This window comes from Delphinapterus leucas, chromosome 2 (genome assembly GCF_059928025.1).
Source record: "Delphinapterus leucas isolate spDelLeu-1000000601 "Yukka" chromosome 2, BTC_Dleu_Yukka2, whole genome shotgun sequence".
Classification (NCBI taxonomy): Eukaryota; Metazoa; Chordata; class Mammalia; order Artiodactyla; family Monodontidae; genus Delphinapterus; species Delphinapterus leucas.
The window spans coordinates 97,227,479-97,238,428 of NC_143130.1; positions in this window are offsets into that span (position 1 = coordinate 97,227,479).

Here is a 10,950-nt window from a genome sequence, read left to right on the forward strand (position 1 = left end):
GACCTCTGTTAACATGTTAGGTATAAGAGAAGATCTCTGATCTGCTGCTGCCCCTCTGTCCTGTGTAGCCTCCACCAAGTTGTAGCCTCTTTAATTGCTGGAGGGTCTACTCGCTATTTTCTCTGCTGCATGTGTCTCCTTCTCGTGACCACCAGACTCCTCAGGGCCAGTCAGCTTTCTGAACTAACTCCTAAGCCTTTTTCAGGGGCATGGTAAAGTTTGGCAGGTCTCCCATGCTTCTCCGAGACTGCCAGAGTGTGGGAAGCCGTGCAGTTTGGGAGGCAGCCATGGCCACTGCTGGCTGCCCAAATCAGCCATCTTCATGGTGCCTTCAAACCACTTGGATGTGGAGGGCATAGGGAGGGCAGGCTCTGTTCTAGACAAAGCAGGGCCTCTGGCTGTCTTAAAACTGTGTGTGCCCAGGTACTCGCTCTATGGTAGCAAATGGTGCTGCTAAGAAAGCCATCTGCCTGGAGGGGAGGCCCCTGCATGGAGGCTTCTAAGGACTCTGGGGTGGCAGGAGCTTGAGCTATGTCAGACCTCATGGAAACAACCCCTTTTGTCATCCTGGAAGTGTCTGGGGCAAACAGTGTCATGGCTGGACTACGGAGATGCCAATCCCTGGTGACAGTCCCCAGGGCTGGGTCTAGGGAGAGGTAGAAGGAAAGGGAAAGAGGAGGGAGGACAAGCCTGAGGCCCACTTCCTGGGTCCCTGAGGAAGCTGGGCGCCTCCCTTGTCACCAGGCCCCTGAACTCTTCCTGTGCTCCTATTTCTTCCTTGCTTCAGGTCCTGAGACTCGGCTGGCTTCCCCTTCGTCTTTAAAACAGCCCCCATCCACTCTCATTCCAGTTTCCCCTGTTTACGGCAAGCTGCTGGGGGATGTACTCCTGGTCCTCTCCTAACTGCTGCCAAAAATGAGCATCTTGCTTTTTTTTTTATATTAAGGGTTTTCTTGCTCATCAAAACAAAGACACCAGGTAAAAGCAGAACTGGACATAGGGAGTTACAAAGCTCAAGATCTTTTCCACAGTTCTCAGAGTCCCTGGTCTACAGTTCCTGGCACCTTGGTTAAGAGAAACAAGGATTCCTGAGAGAGAGGCTCTCTCTTAAGAGAGGTAAGAGTTTCTTCCCAAAGGCCAGGGAACGGGCTCTAGTGGGCACCCCTGCAGGGCCCATGCCTCTCTCCTCTCCTGCCCTTTGGGATTTTGAGGTCCTGGGACCCAAAGCCCAAGAATGAATGCCTGGATCAAGGGCTGGGGTGACCTCTCTGGGTCTGACCTGGACCGTGGATTAGGCTGCACAGCCTCTGAAGGGAAAAGGAAGCAGGGGCACAGAGGGTCACAGTTGCAGGAGACGGTGGGGAGTTTTCTAAGCTCCCCCAGCCTGGCTGATGGTCCTGAGAGCCACTCTCTGGGAGATCGCCCAGGGCACTCAGAACGTCTCATGCCCTCCATTACCACCACACAACCCCAAGCCCCACCCTGAATCAGGCCTACATGCAGCTGTTCCTGCCACCAGGGAAGAGGGAAGGGGCTCCCTTCACATTTCCCAGGTGAGGTGTCCTGGAAGACCCCAGGCAGCTTCATGCCTTGCACCCTTGAAGCCACTTGCCTGGGAATGTCTGAGGAGGGCAGTGGGGCGTGTCGGGGGTTAGGGGTTGAATCCAGTGGGTTGTGAGGGCCACGCGGCTTCAGTGGTCTCAGTTTGTCCTCAGCCCCGTGGATTTGGAAAGGGCAGCATGAACTCTATCATGCAGAATCTTTCTGAATAGCTTAAGTCCTTCAGAGAGCTGATATTTAACCCTTTGAAACACCAGAATTTATCTTGGCTAGGACTCTTTTTAAGAGATTTTATGAGTATCACAGCTTAAACAGACCCTACTGAACATATCTTAACCTTTCCTGAGAACCTGGGTCACACGAGCATCTGGTGCTCAGGCCCCTGCGCTGTGACTACCGAGTGCCCGATGCTAAACCACACGGGCAGCTGCACTGGTATGCGTCTCAAGTCTGCTTTGAATAGGACCTGTGTCCCCTTAGTGTTTTTGTGCTGATATCTAACTTACCTCCCTCTTCTAACTTACCTTTTCCAAATTCTTGGGGACTTGAAAACCATTTATCCTGATTCGGAACTTCTGAACCAGAGAAAAGTACTCCGAAGGAGGAACTGCGGGGTCTCCTAGGAATAAAGTGATTGACCTTCAGTGCGTGCCTCTGGCCTCTGCTGGGCTCCAGTACCTGAGTCGTGGATAAGCCCAGTGTTCTAGATAGGCGTGTTCTGGTTTGAACCAGTTCACTAAAGCTTATGGATTTTATTTTACTCTCTCTTTTTTAAAAAACCAAAAAACATGTTGATTAACTTACGTACCTAGGAACAGTTCTGCCAAGGAAGAGCTGGAGGCAATCTGAAGGCAATGTAAGCAAATGTAGTCCATCATCAGGGTTCAGTGAGAGCAAGGAAAACGAACTGTGTGATCTCAAAGGCCAGTGTCACTGAACCTGATCTCCTGATCTCCACTCCCCCATGCTTCACCTTTATGGGGATGGGCTGGTCATCCCTAGGGACTGTCCAATTACAGATCTCCATGGGTTGAGCGATAAATCCTCTGATCAAATAATGTCACTGCTTACATTGGTTAGGGCAGCATACACTCTGTAAGAGAGACTCCAAAATGCAACTGCTCAAATCAGATGTAAATCCACATGTCTCCCTTAAGAATTTGAATTTGTTCTACACAATCATTTAAGGTCCCAGTTTATTTTCATCCTGTTTCTCTGCCATCTCCATGCTTTGTTCTCATCTGCATGGTTAGTGCTGGTTTGCAGAAACATCTGATAGGAAGGGGAAAGTCTGGAGAGGAGGTGCCCCTGCTGTCTTAAAAGTTAGACCCTTAAATGGCTCACAGTACTTTGGCTCACATTGTATCAGAGAGAGCTCTAGATGCAAAGACCCATCCAACTGCAAAGGAGGCTGCCATACAATTAAGGAAGAAGAGAACAGATTTTGAATGGACAGCTCTTAGTCTTGAACACAATGCCCCAAAGGAAAATGGGCAAAACCACTTATTTGAGGTCTATTTATAAACACTTTCTGTATGCTGGGCACTGTACATGCATAGAAAATGCACACAAATACGCAAATGGGTAATAATCATATGGGGAAATGTTTACCCTCATTAATAATCAAAGAAATGAGAGCTAAAACAATGAGATTCCAAGCTTTTTCTATCAGATTGGCTGAGGTTTGCTTTTAAATAACAATTGCCAGGGACTTCCCTGGTGGTCCAGTTGTTAAGAATCCACCTTCCAATGCAGGGGATGCAGGTTCAATCCCTGGTGGGGGAACTAAGATCCCACATGCCATGGGGCAACCCGCGTGCTGCAACTACTGAGCCCTTGTGCTCTGGAGCCTGCACACCACAACTAGAGAGAGGCCCATGCGCCACAACAAAAGATCCCGCATACCGCAACTAAGACCCGTCACAGCCAAATAATTAATTAATTAAAAAAAAAAAACTGCCGGAGTTGGGGAAGATACACAAAAACAGGCTTTAGCACCAACTCCTGGTGGAATCAAAGTCTGATTTACTATGAAACACTGTAGTTTAAGCTTCCGGACTCCTCACTTTGTAGGCCTCCTTTGCACGGATGGCATGGAACACTGTTCCAGTCTTGGGGACCCCCTCTGTGCCTTGGAAGAGGTGGTCCTGGGGCTGTTCCTCTACCTCCAGTGACAATTTGCCCTTGGTGGCCCTCATCCAGCATCCAGACCCCATTGTTGACCCTAAGGAGAATGATCTAAACAAGACACTGTCCCACTATGGCCCAGGCTTCATCGCTAGTAAGCCCTCAAAGACTGGCATGGTGGGATCACCAGATCAGTGAGGACCTGGCTGGCTGGACGAGCTGCCATGGGAGACCATGCCTCCTGAGATCAGTGAGCAAGGCCTAGCCTGAACAGGCATCTCTGAGGAAGTTACAGAGATGGCAATAGGGCACTTTCTAAAACTATCAGTAATGAAAAATTTATATCAAATATGCTATTTTAAAAAGACTATACTAGGGTTTCCCTGGTGGTGCAGTGGTAGAGAGTACGCCTGCCGATGCAAGGGACGCGGGTTCGTGTCCCGGTCCGGGAAGATTCCACATGCCGCAGAACGGCTGGGCCCATGAGCCATGGCCGCTGGGCCTGCGCGTCTGGAGCCTGTGCTCCGCAATGGGAGAGGCCACAACAGTGAGAGGCCCGCGTACCGCAAAAAAAAAAAAAAAAAAAAAAAAAAAGACTATACTACATTTTCTTTGTATTCTTTCTATAGAAAGTGAAATTGCAATATTATTTCTTGAAGCCCTTCACACCCACTAGGATGGCTACAATAAAAATGGTAATAGGGCTTCCCTGGTGGCACAGTGGTTAAGAATGCGCCTGCCAATGCAGGGGACATGGGTTCGAGCCCTGGTCCGGGAAGATCCCACATGCCATGGAGCAACGAAGCCCGTGTGCCACAACTACTGAGCCTGCACTCTAGAGCCCACGAGCCACAACTACTGAAGACCGTGTACCGCAACCACCGAAGCCCACGCGCCTATAGCCCGTGCTCTGCAACAAGAGAAGCCACCACAGTGAGAAGCCTGCACACTGCAACAAAGAGTAGCCCCTGTTCTCAGCAACTAGAGAAAGCCTGCATGCAGCAGCGAAGACCCAATGCAACCAAAAATTAAATAAATAAATTTATTTTTTAAAAAAACGGTAATAGTAAGTGTTAACGAGGATATGGAGAAATTGCAATCTTTCATTGCTGGTGGTAACGTAAAATGCTGCAGGTGCCTGGGAAAACAGTTTGGCAGTCCCTGAAAAAGTTAAACATATACTGTTACTGTAATTTTATGTATCAACTTAAGTGGGCCACAGAGTATCCAGACATTTGGTCAAACATTATTCTGGGTGTTTCTGTGAGTTTTCTGGATCAGATTAACACTTAAGTCAGTAGACTGAGTAAAGCAGATGGCTCTCCCTAATGCTAGTGGGCCTCCTCCAATCAACTGAAGACCTGAATAGAATAAAATGGCTGACACTCCCTCCAGTAAGAGAGAAGTCCTCCTGCCTGACTGCCTTCAAACTGGAACATTGGCTTTCTCCTGCCTTCAAGCTGGAATTGAAACAGTGGCTCTTCCTGCTAGCCTTAGGACCAAACTACACCACTGGCTCTCCTGGTTCTCTAGCTTGCAGACTCATCCTGCAGGTCTGCAGACCTTGGGACCTGTCAGCCTCCATAGTCACATGAACCAATTTATTTCTATCTAGCTATCTAGCTATCATCTATCTATCTGTCTGTCTGTCTATCTATCTCTCCTATTGGTTTTATATCTCTGGAGAACCCTAACAATATGACCCAGCAATTCCACTTCCAGGTGTACCCAAGAGAAATGAAAACATGTCTACAAGAAAACTTAGACATGAATCTTCATAGCAGTATTCACAGGAGTCAAAAGGCGGAAACAATGCAAATGTCCATCAACTGATGAATGGACAGATAAAATGTGGTATATCCATACAATGGAATATTATTCAGCAATAAAAAGGAATGAAGTACTGATTTGTGCTACAAATAGGATGAAGCTTGCAAACATTATGTTAAGTGAAAGAACCCAAACACCAAAAGACCAGGTATTATATGATTATGAAATGTCCAGAATGGGCAAATCTATAGACAGAAAGTAAATTAGTGGTTGCATAGGGTTGGGGGATTGGGTAATAAGAAGTAAAGGGTGTGAGGTTTCTTTGTGGACTAATAAAAATGTTATAAAATTGATTGTGGTGATAGCTGCATACCTCTGTGAATATGTAGTAAAAGCCATTGAATTGTACACTTTAAAAGGTGAATCGTATGGTACATGAATTATATTTCAGTGAAGTTGTTAAGAAAAAAAGGAGATGCAGCCAAAAATATACAGGAAAAGTTTTAGGTTGAACAACATAAAATTGCTTTTTAATCTACAAATATGGCAGTTTCATATGTTTCAATCTATTGATAAATAATAATGTTATTTTATGATTTTTGAGGTATTTGTAAGCTTTTTCTTTTTCTATTCTAAATATTCACTTTGGTGCTTAATTTGTATTCTTTTTCTTAAAGAGGGCTTTCCCAAATTGTATAAGCTTTAGGCCTCACACACCCAGATCCAGGGTGGGAATGTAAAGTGTTAGGGCCTTGTGTGGGACAATCTGACAATCTGTGTCAGGAATTTTAGAAATATCCATGCCTTTGACCCAGCCACTCTAGTTTCAGGGATCTATTTTCAGGGAATAATCAAGTTTGCTGTAGGGCAAGGCTTCTCAACTTTGAACCTTGGGTAATGGAGCAGGAGCCCAGACTGAGCCTTGTCAGAAGTTCCGTTCCTCATAACTTCTTTTTTTTTTTTTTTTGTGGTACGCGGGCCTCTCACTGTTGTGGCCTCTCCCGTTGTGGAGCACAGGCTCCGGACGCGCAGGCTCAGCAGCCATGGCTCACGGGCCCAGCCACTCCACGGCACGTGGGATCCTCCCGGACTGGGGCACGAACCCGTGTTCCCTGCATTGGCAGGCGGACTCTCAACCACTGCGCCACCAGGGAAGCCCCCTCATAACTTTTGAGTTTCACCAATAAGTCCATGGCTTGAGCCCACTGGAACTGGATTTTCTGTTAAACGCAACTAAAACAAAGGTTTCATGGCAGCATAACTGAACCTAGCAAAATATTGGAAACAACCCAAATGGAAACAATATAGGATGGGTTGAATAAATTTTGTACATCACTATGTTGAACTATTAGGTGGCCATTAAAAATCATATCTTTAAGAATATCTGATGACATAGGAAAAAATGCTCACAATTTAATCTTAGGTGAAAAAGTAGGACACAAAATAACTGAAGTTTATTTTTTACCTACATATGTATATATGTAGGTTTTTTAATAGAGTAGTAAGAAAGAGGAATAGAAGGATGCAAACTTTCCTGGATGGAGGAATTATGAATGAATTTTAATTCTTTATACCATTCTGTATTTTCCAAACTTTCTACTATGATCATGTGTTATTTGATATATAATTATAACAAGCACTTTAAGAACAGAAGTGTGGGGCTTCCCTGGTGGCGCAGTGGTTGAGAGTCCACCTGCCGATGCAGGGGACACGGGTTTGTGCCCCGGCCCGGGAAGATCCCACATGCCGCAGAGCGGCTAGGCCCGTAAGCCATGGCCGCTGAGCCTGCGCATCCGGAGCCTGTGCTCTGCAACGGGAGAGGCCACAACACTGAGAGGCCCGCGTACCACAAAAAAAAGAAAAAAAAAAAAAAAAAAGAACAGAAGTGTGGGGGTTTTTTTGGCTGAGTTGGGTCTTCTTGCTTCACGCGGGCTTTCTCTAGTTGGGGCAAGAGGGCGCTACTCTTTGTTGCAGTGCGCAGGCTTCCCACTGCGGTGGCTTCTCTTGTTGCATAGCACGGGCTCTAGGCGCGTGGGCTTCAGTAGTTGCAGAACGCGGGCTCAGTAGTTGTGGCTCGCGTGCTCTAGAGCGCAGGCTCAGTAGCTGTGGCTCACGGGCTTAGTTGCTCCGTGGCATGTGGGATCTTCCCGGACCAGGGATTGAATCCGTGTCCCCTGCACTGGCAGGCGGATTCTTAACCACTGTGCCACCAGGGAAGTCCAAGAAGTATGCTTTTAAGGGAAATTTAGAAAACACTCAGAAGCAAGAAGAAAGTAAGATATTTCCCACAACGAAAGCTTTCTTACAATGAGTCTTCGGATTTCAATTCAGTTCTCATGATAAAATGGTAGCATCCCCCCAATACCCCTTAATAATTTCAAGGGGACTTTAGAGAAGCTGTACTTCAGGGAAGGGCATGGAGTGGAATGTCAGACACTATGGAGAGATATTTTAAGGCAGGTATGTCTTTTCTGAGCATCAATATGTGCTCCAGTTTGCAAGCCTGGTGTTCCGGGTTACCTGGGCCTGGGGCCAGCTTTAACTCTGGGTAGAAAAGGGAGCACCCTGCATGGCCCACCACCCAAATCAGTGCTCTTAACTTCTGAGGGGATGTCCAGAGCCTCTTTGTGCCCAGGCCTTTTCTTTTTCAGATCTGCATTTTATTACATATTTGACTGACTTATGAATAAGTAATAAATTTGCACAGTTCAAAATCAAAAACATACAAAAGGGCATAAGAATAAAAAGTCTCTCTTCCATCCCCTCCCCTGGCCCCCAATTCCCCTCCTGGGAGGCAAACTGTGTTGACAGTTTCTGGTAATTCCTTCCAGACATATTTCTATGCCTTTTAAATACATGATTGTATTCATACTATGTGTCTAACTTTGTATGCTTTTTTTTTTTCACTTACACACTAATGTTAAGGAATACTGTAAAAAGAGTAAAATGTTTTCTGAACATTAATAAATATTCTTCCTAAACATTCATAATTACTCAAATATGCCATGGAAGGGAGATGGGCCATTTGGTTTCCTATTGCTGGAAATTTTGGACTTTCCCCCTCTAAGTCCCCTGAGTCTGTCCAAATGAAACTGTCCTCCTGGGTTCAGCCAGCAATTGCATTTGGTTTGGGACCTGATTAGCCATTGGCTCCCTGGGGACACAGAGCTCAAAGGTCAGGAGGAGGCCCAGGGCCCAAGCCAGAGGGAAGAGCGGGTGGTCTGGCCTTCAGGAGCTGGCTGTGTGGTCCCGCCAGCAGAGGAGATATATTTAGCTGGGTCAGATGCTGCTGGCTGTATCATGACCCAGGAGGACTGTGCTATTGGTAAACAAACCATAATGGCCTGGCTTTCAGTCAGTCCTCCTTTCTCGTCCCTTTCCCCACTTGCTGGCAGGGCAGGAGCTGTGAGAGGTGGAGGTGGGCACTGACCAGGGAGAGGGCTCATCTGGAGAGGCCACCTGCAAGGCACCCAGCAGAATTGTGTGGCCTTGTTCTCATGGCCCCACGTTTTTGGGGTTTTTTTTGTCATTTCTCCTCCTGCCTTTCTTCACCCACCCTCCCCAACACAGCAGAGTGGGGCAGCCCAGGGAGCACCCCCTTCCTCCTCTGCCTCCATCCGCTTTTCCCTTTCTCCCTCTACCCATCAACCTGATTTGCCCTCAGTGCTCTGCTAAGTGAATAGAGTTCATTCATACAGTCATTCAGCCAACTTCATTTATCCATTTATTTGGCCAGCAAATATTTTTTGAGGGCCTGAGATAAGCCAGGCTCAGTGCTGGGCACCAAAGACACAGCAATGAACAGGGAGGTGCTGGCTCTGGCCCTTGTGGAGATTACACTCTAGTGAGGTTAGAGATAATCCAGTAACTAATTAGGTGCTGGTGAAAAATAATAGTGTTAAACAATAACCAACATTCACATAGTGCTTTAAAGTACATAGGGACTTCCCTGGTGGTCCAGTGGGTAATACTCCGCACTCCCAATGCGGGGGGCCTGGATTCGATCCCTGGTTGGGGAACTAGATCCTGCATGCATGCCGCAACTAAGAGTCCACATGCCACAACTAAGAAGTCCACATGCCGCAACTAAGACCTGGCACAACCAAACTAACTAAATAAATATTTTAAAATAAATAAAGTATATAAGAGTCTTTCACCTGATAGCACATCTAATCCCAAGAATCTAAGAGATAGTTATGATTATCATTCCTGCTTTAAAGATGAAGAAATTGCAGCTCAGAGATATTAAATAACCTGGCCAAGGACTCACAGGATACATGGAGCCCTGGTTCTTGAGCTCAGTCCCTCTGACCCCAAGCTCATGTCCCTCCTGAAAAAGAGGAGCCACTGGAACTGGATGGGAGCGGGTTTCTGGTGCAGCTCTTCATTTTACATTTGAGGAGACGGAGGCCCAGAGAGAAGAAAAGTGCCTTGTCTAAGACACAGACTTAAAACAGGACTGGAACCTCTGGATCCCAGCCCAGTGTTCATTCTTTGCATCTGAACAGCAGTTCAATGTCCTGACCAGGGTATGAAGCCCTGGCAGATTTGGGGTGGCGGTAGTCATGGTAGGTCTGCCTCCTCCCCTCCCCTGCGCCCCCCCCAGCCCCCCGCCACCTCTGCTGCATAGTCCCTTTTGTGAGGAGAGAGCACAGAATGCCCTCCGCAGTCCCCATCCTCCCCTCGCCAGTGCCTGCTTCTTGCTGAGTGTGTGGGCTTTCGTTCAACAAACACAATGTGAGCACCTACTGTGTGAAGGCTCTGGGAAGCACCTCAAGGGCCCACAGTCCACTGGGAGGCCAACAACGAACACAGTGCCATCAGATCTGCAAGATAAAAAGCAGAGATGTCAGAGATGCGTAGCAGGGCCCCAAAGCCAGGCCTTGGTGGTCGGGTAGAGAAGGTTCAGGGAAGGCTTCCCGGAGGAGGGACATCTCAACTGAGTGATGAAGTCTGAGTGATTAATTAGACAGGCCAGAGCTGGCAGGGAAGAGGCTTTCAGGGTGGGGGAATGGAGGGTGCAAGACAAAGCAAGAAGTCACCCTGCATGTTGCAGGCATTTTGCAGGCTTCTGTCAGGTCCGTACAAGTAGCCTGTGAGCAGGAACTTGGTCTCCCTTCCTATGGAAACCTCCACGGATGAGGACCTACTCCTGTGGATGGTTGACTCGGTTACCCCACGTGAGCAGCTTTCACCGCCATGGACTCAGCATCCTCCCAGCCAGAGCCACCCTCCTGACCTGGCGTGGACATGACAGCCCCAGGAGGGTCTGTGCCTGGCAGGAGTCTTTGACTGCAGCAGTGGGGAAGCCGCAGGTGGGTACATTACTGTCCCCTTCTTCCCCCAGTCACCAGCACCCTCAGGTTGTTCCCAGGAGGGTCCAGCTCCCCTCCCGCGGGGACAGGGAGCACCACCCCATGAGACAGGCACAAACAGCCCTCCAACTTAGCGCCCGGAGCAGGGAGGACTAGCAAGGGCACCGACCCTGCCCCT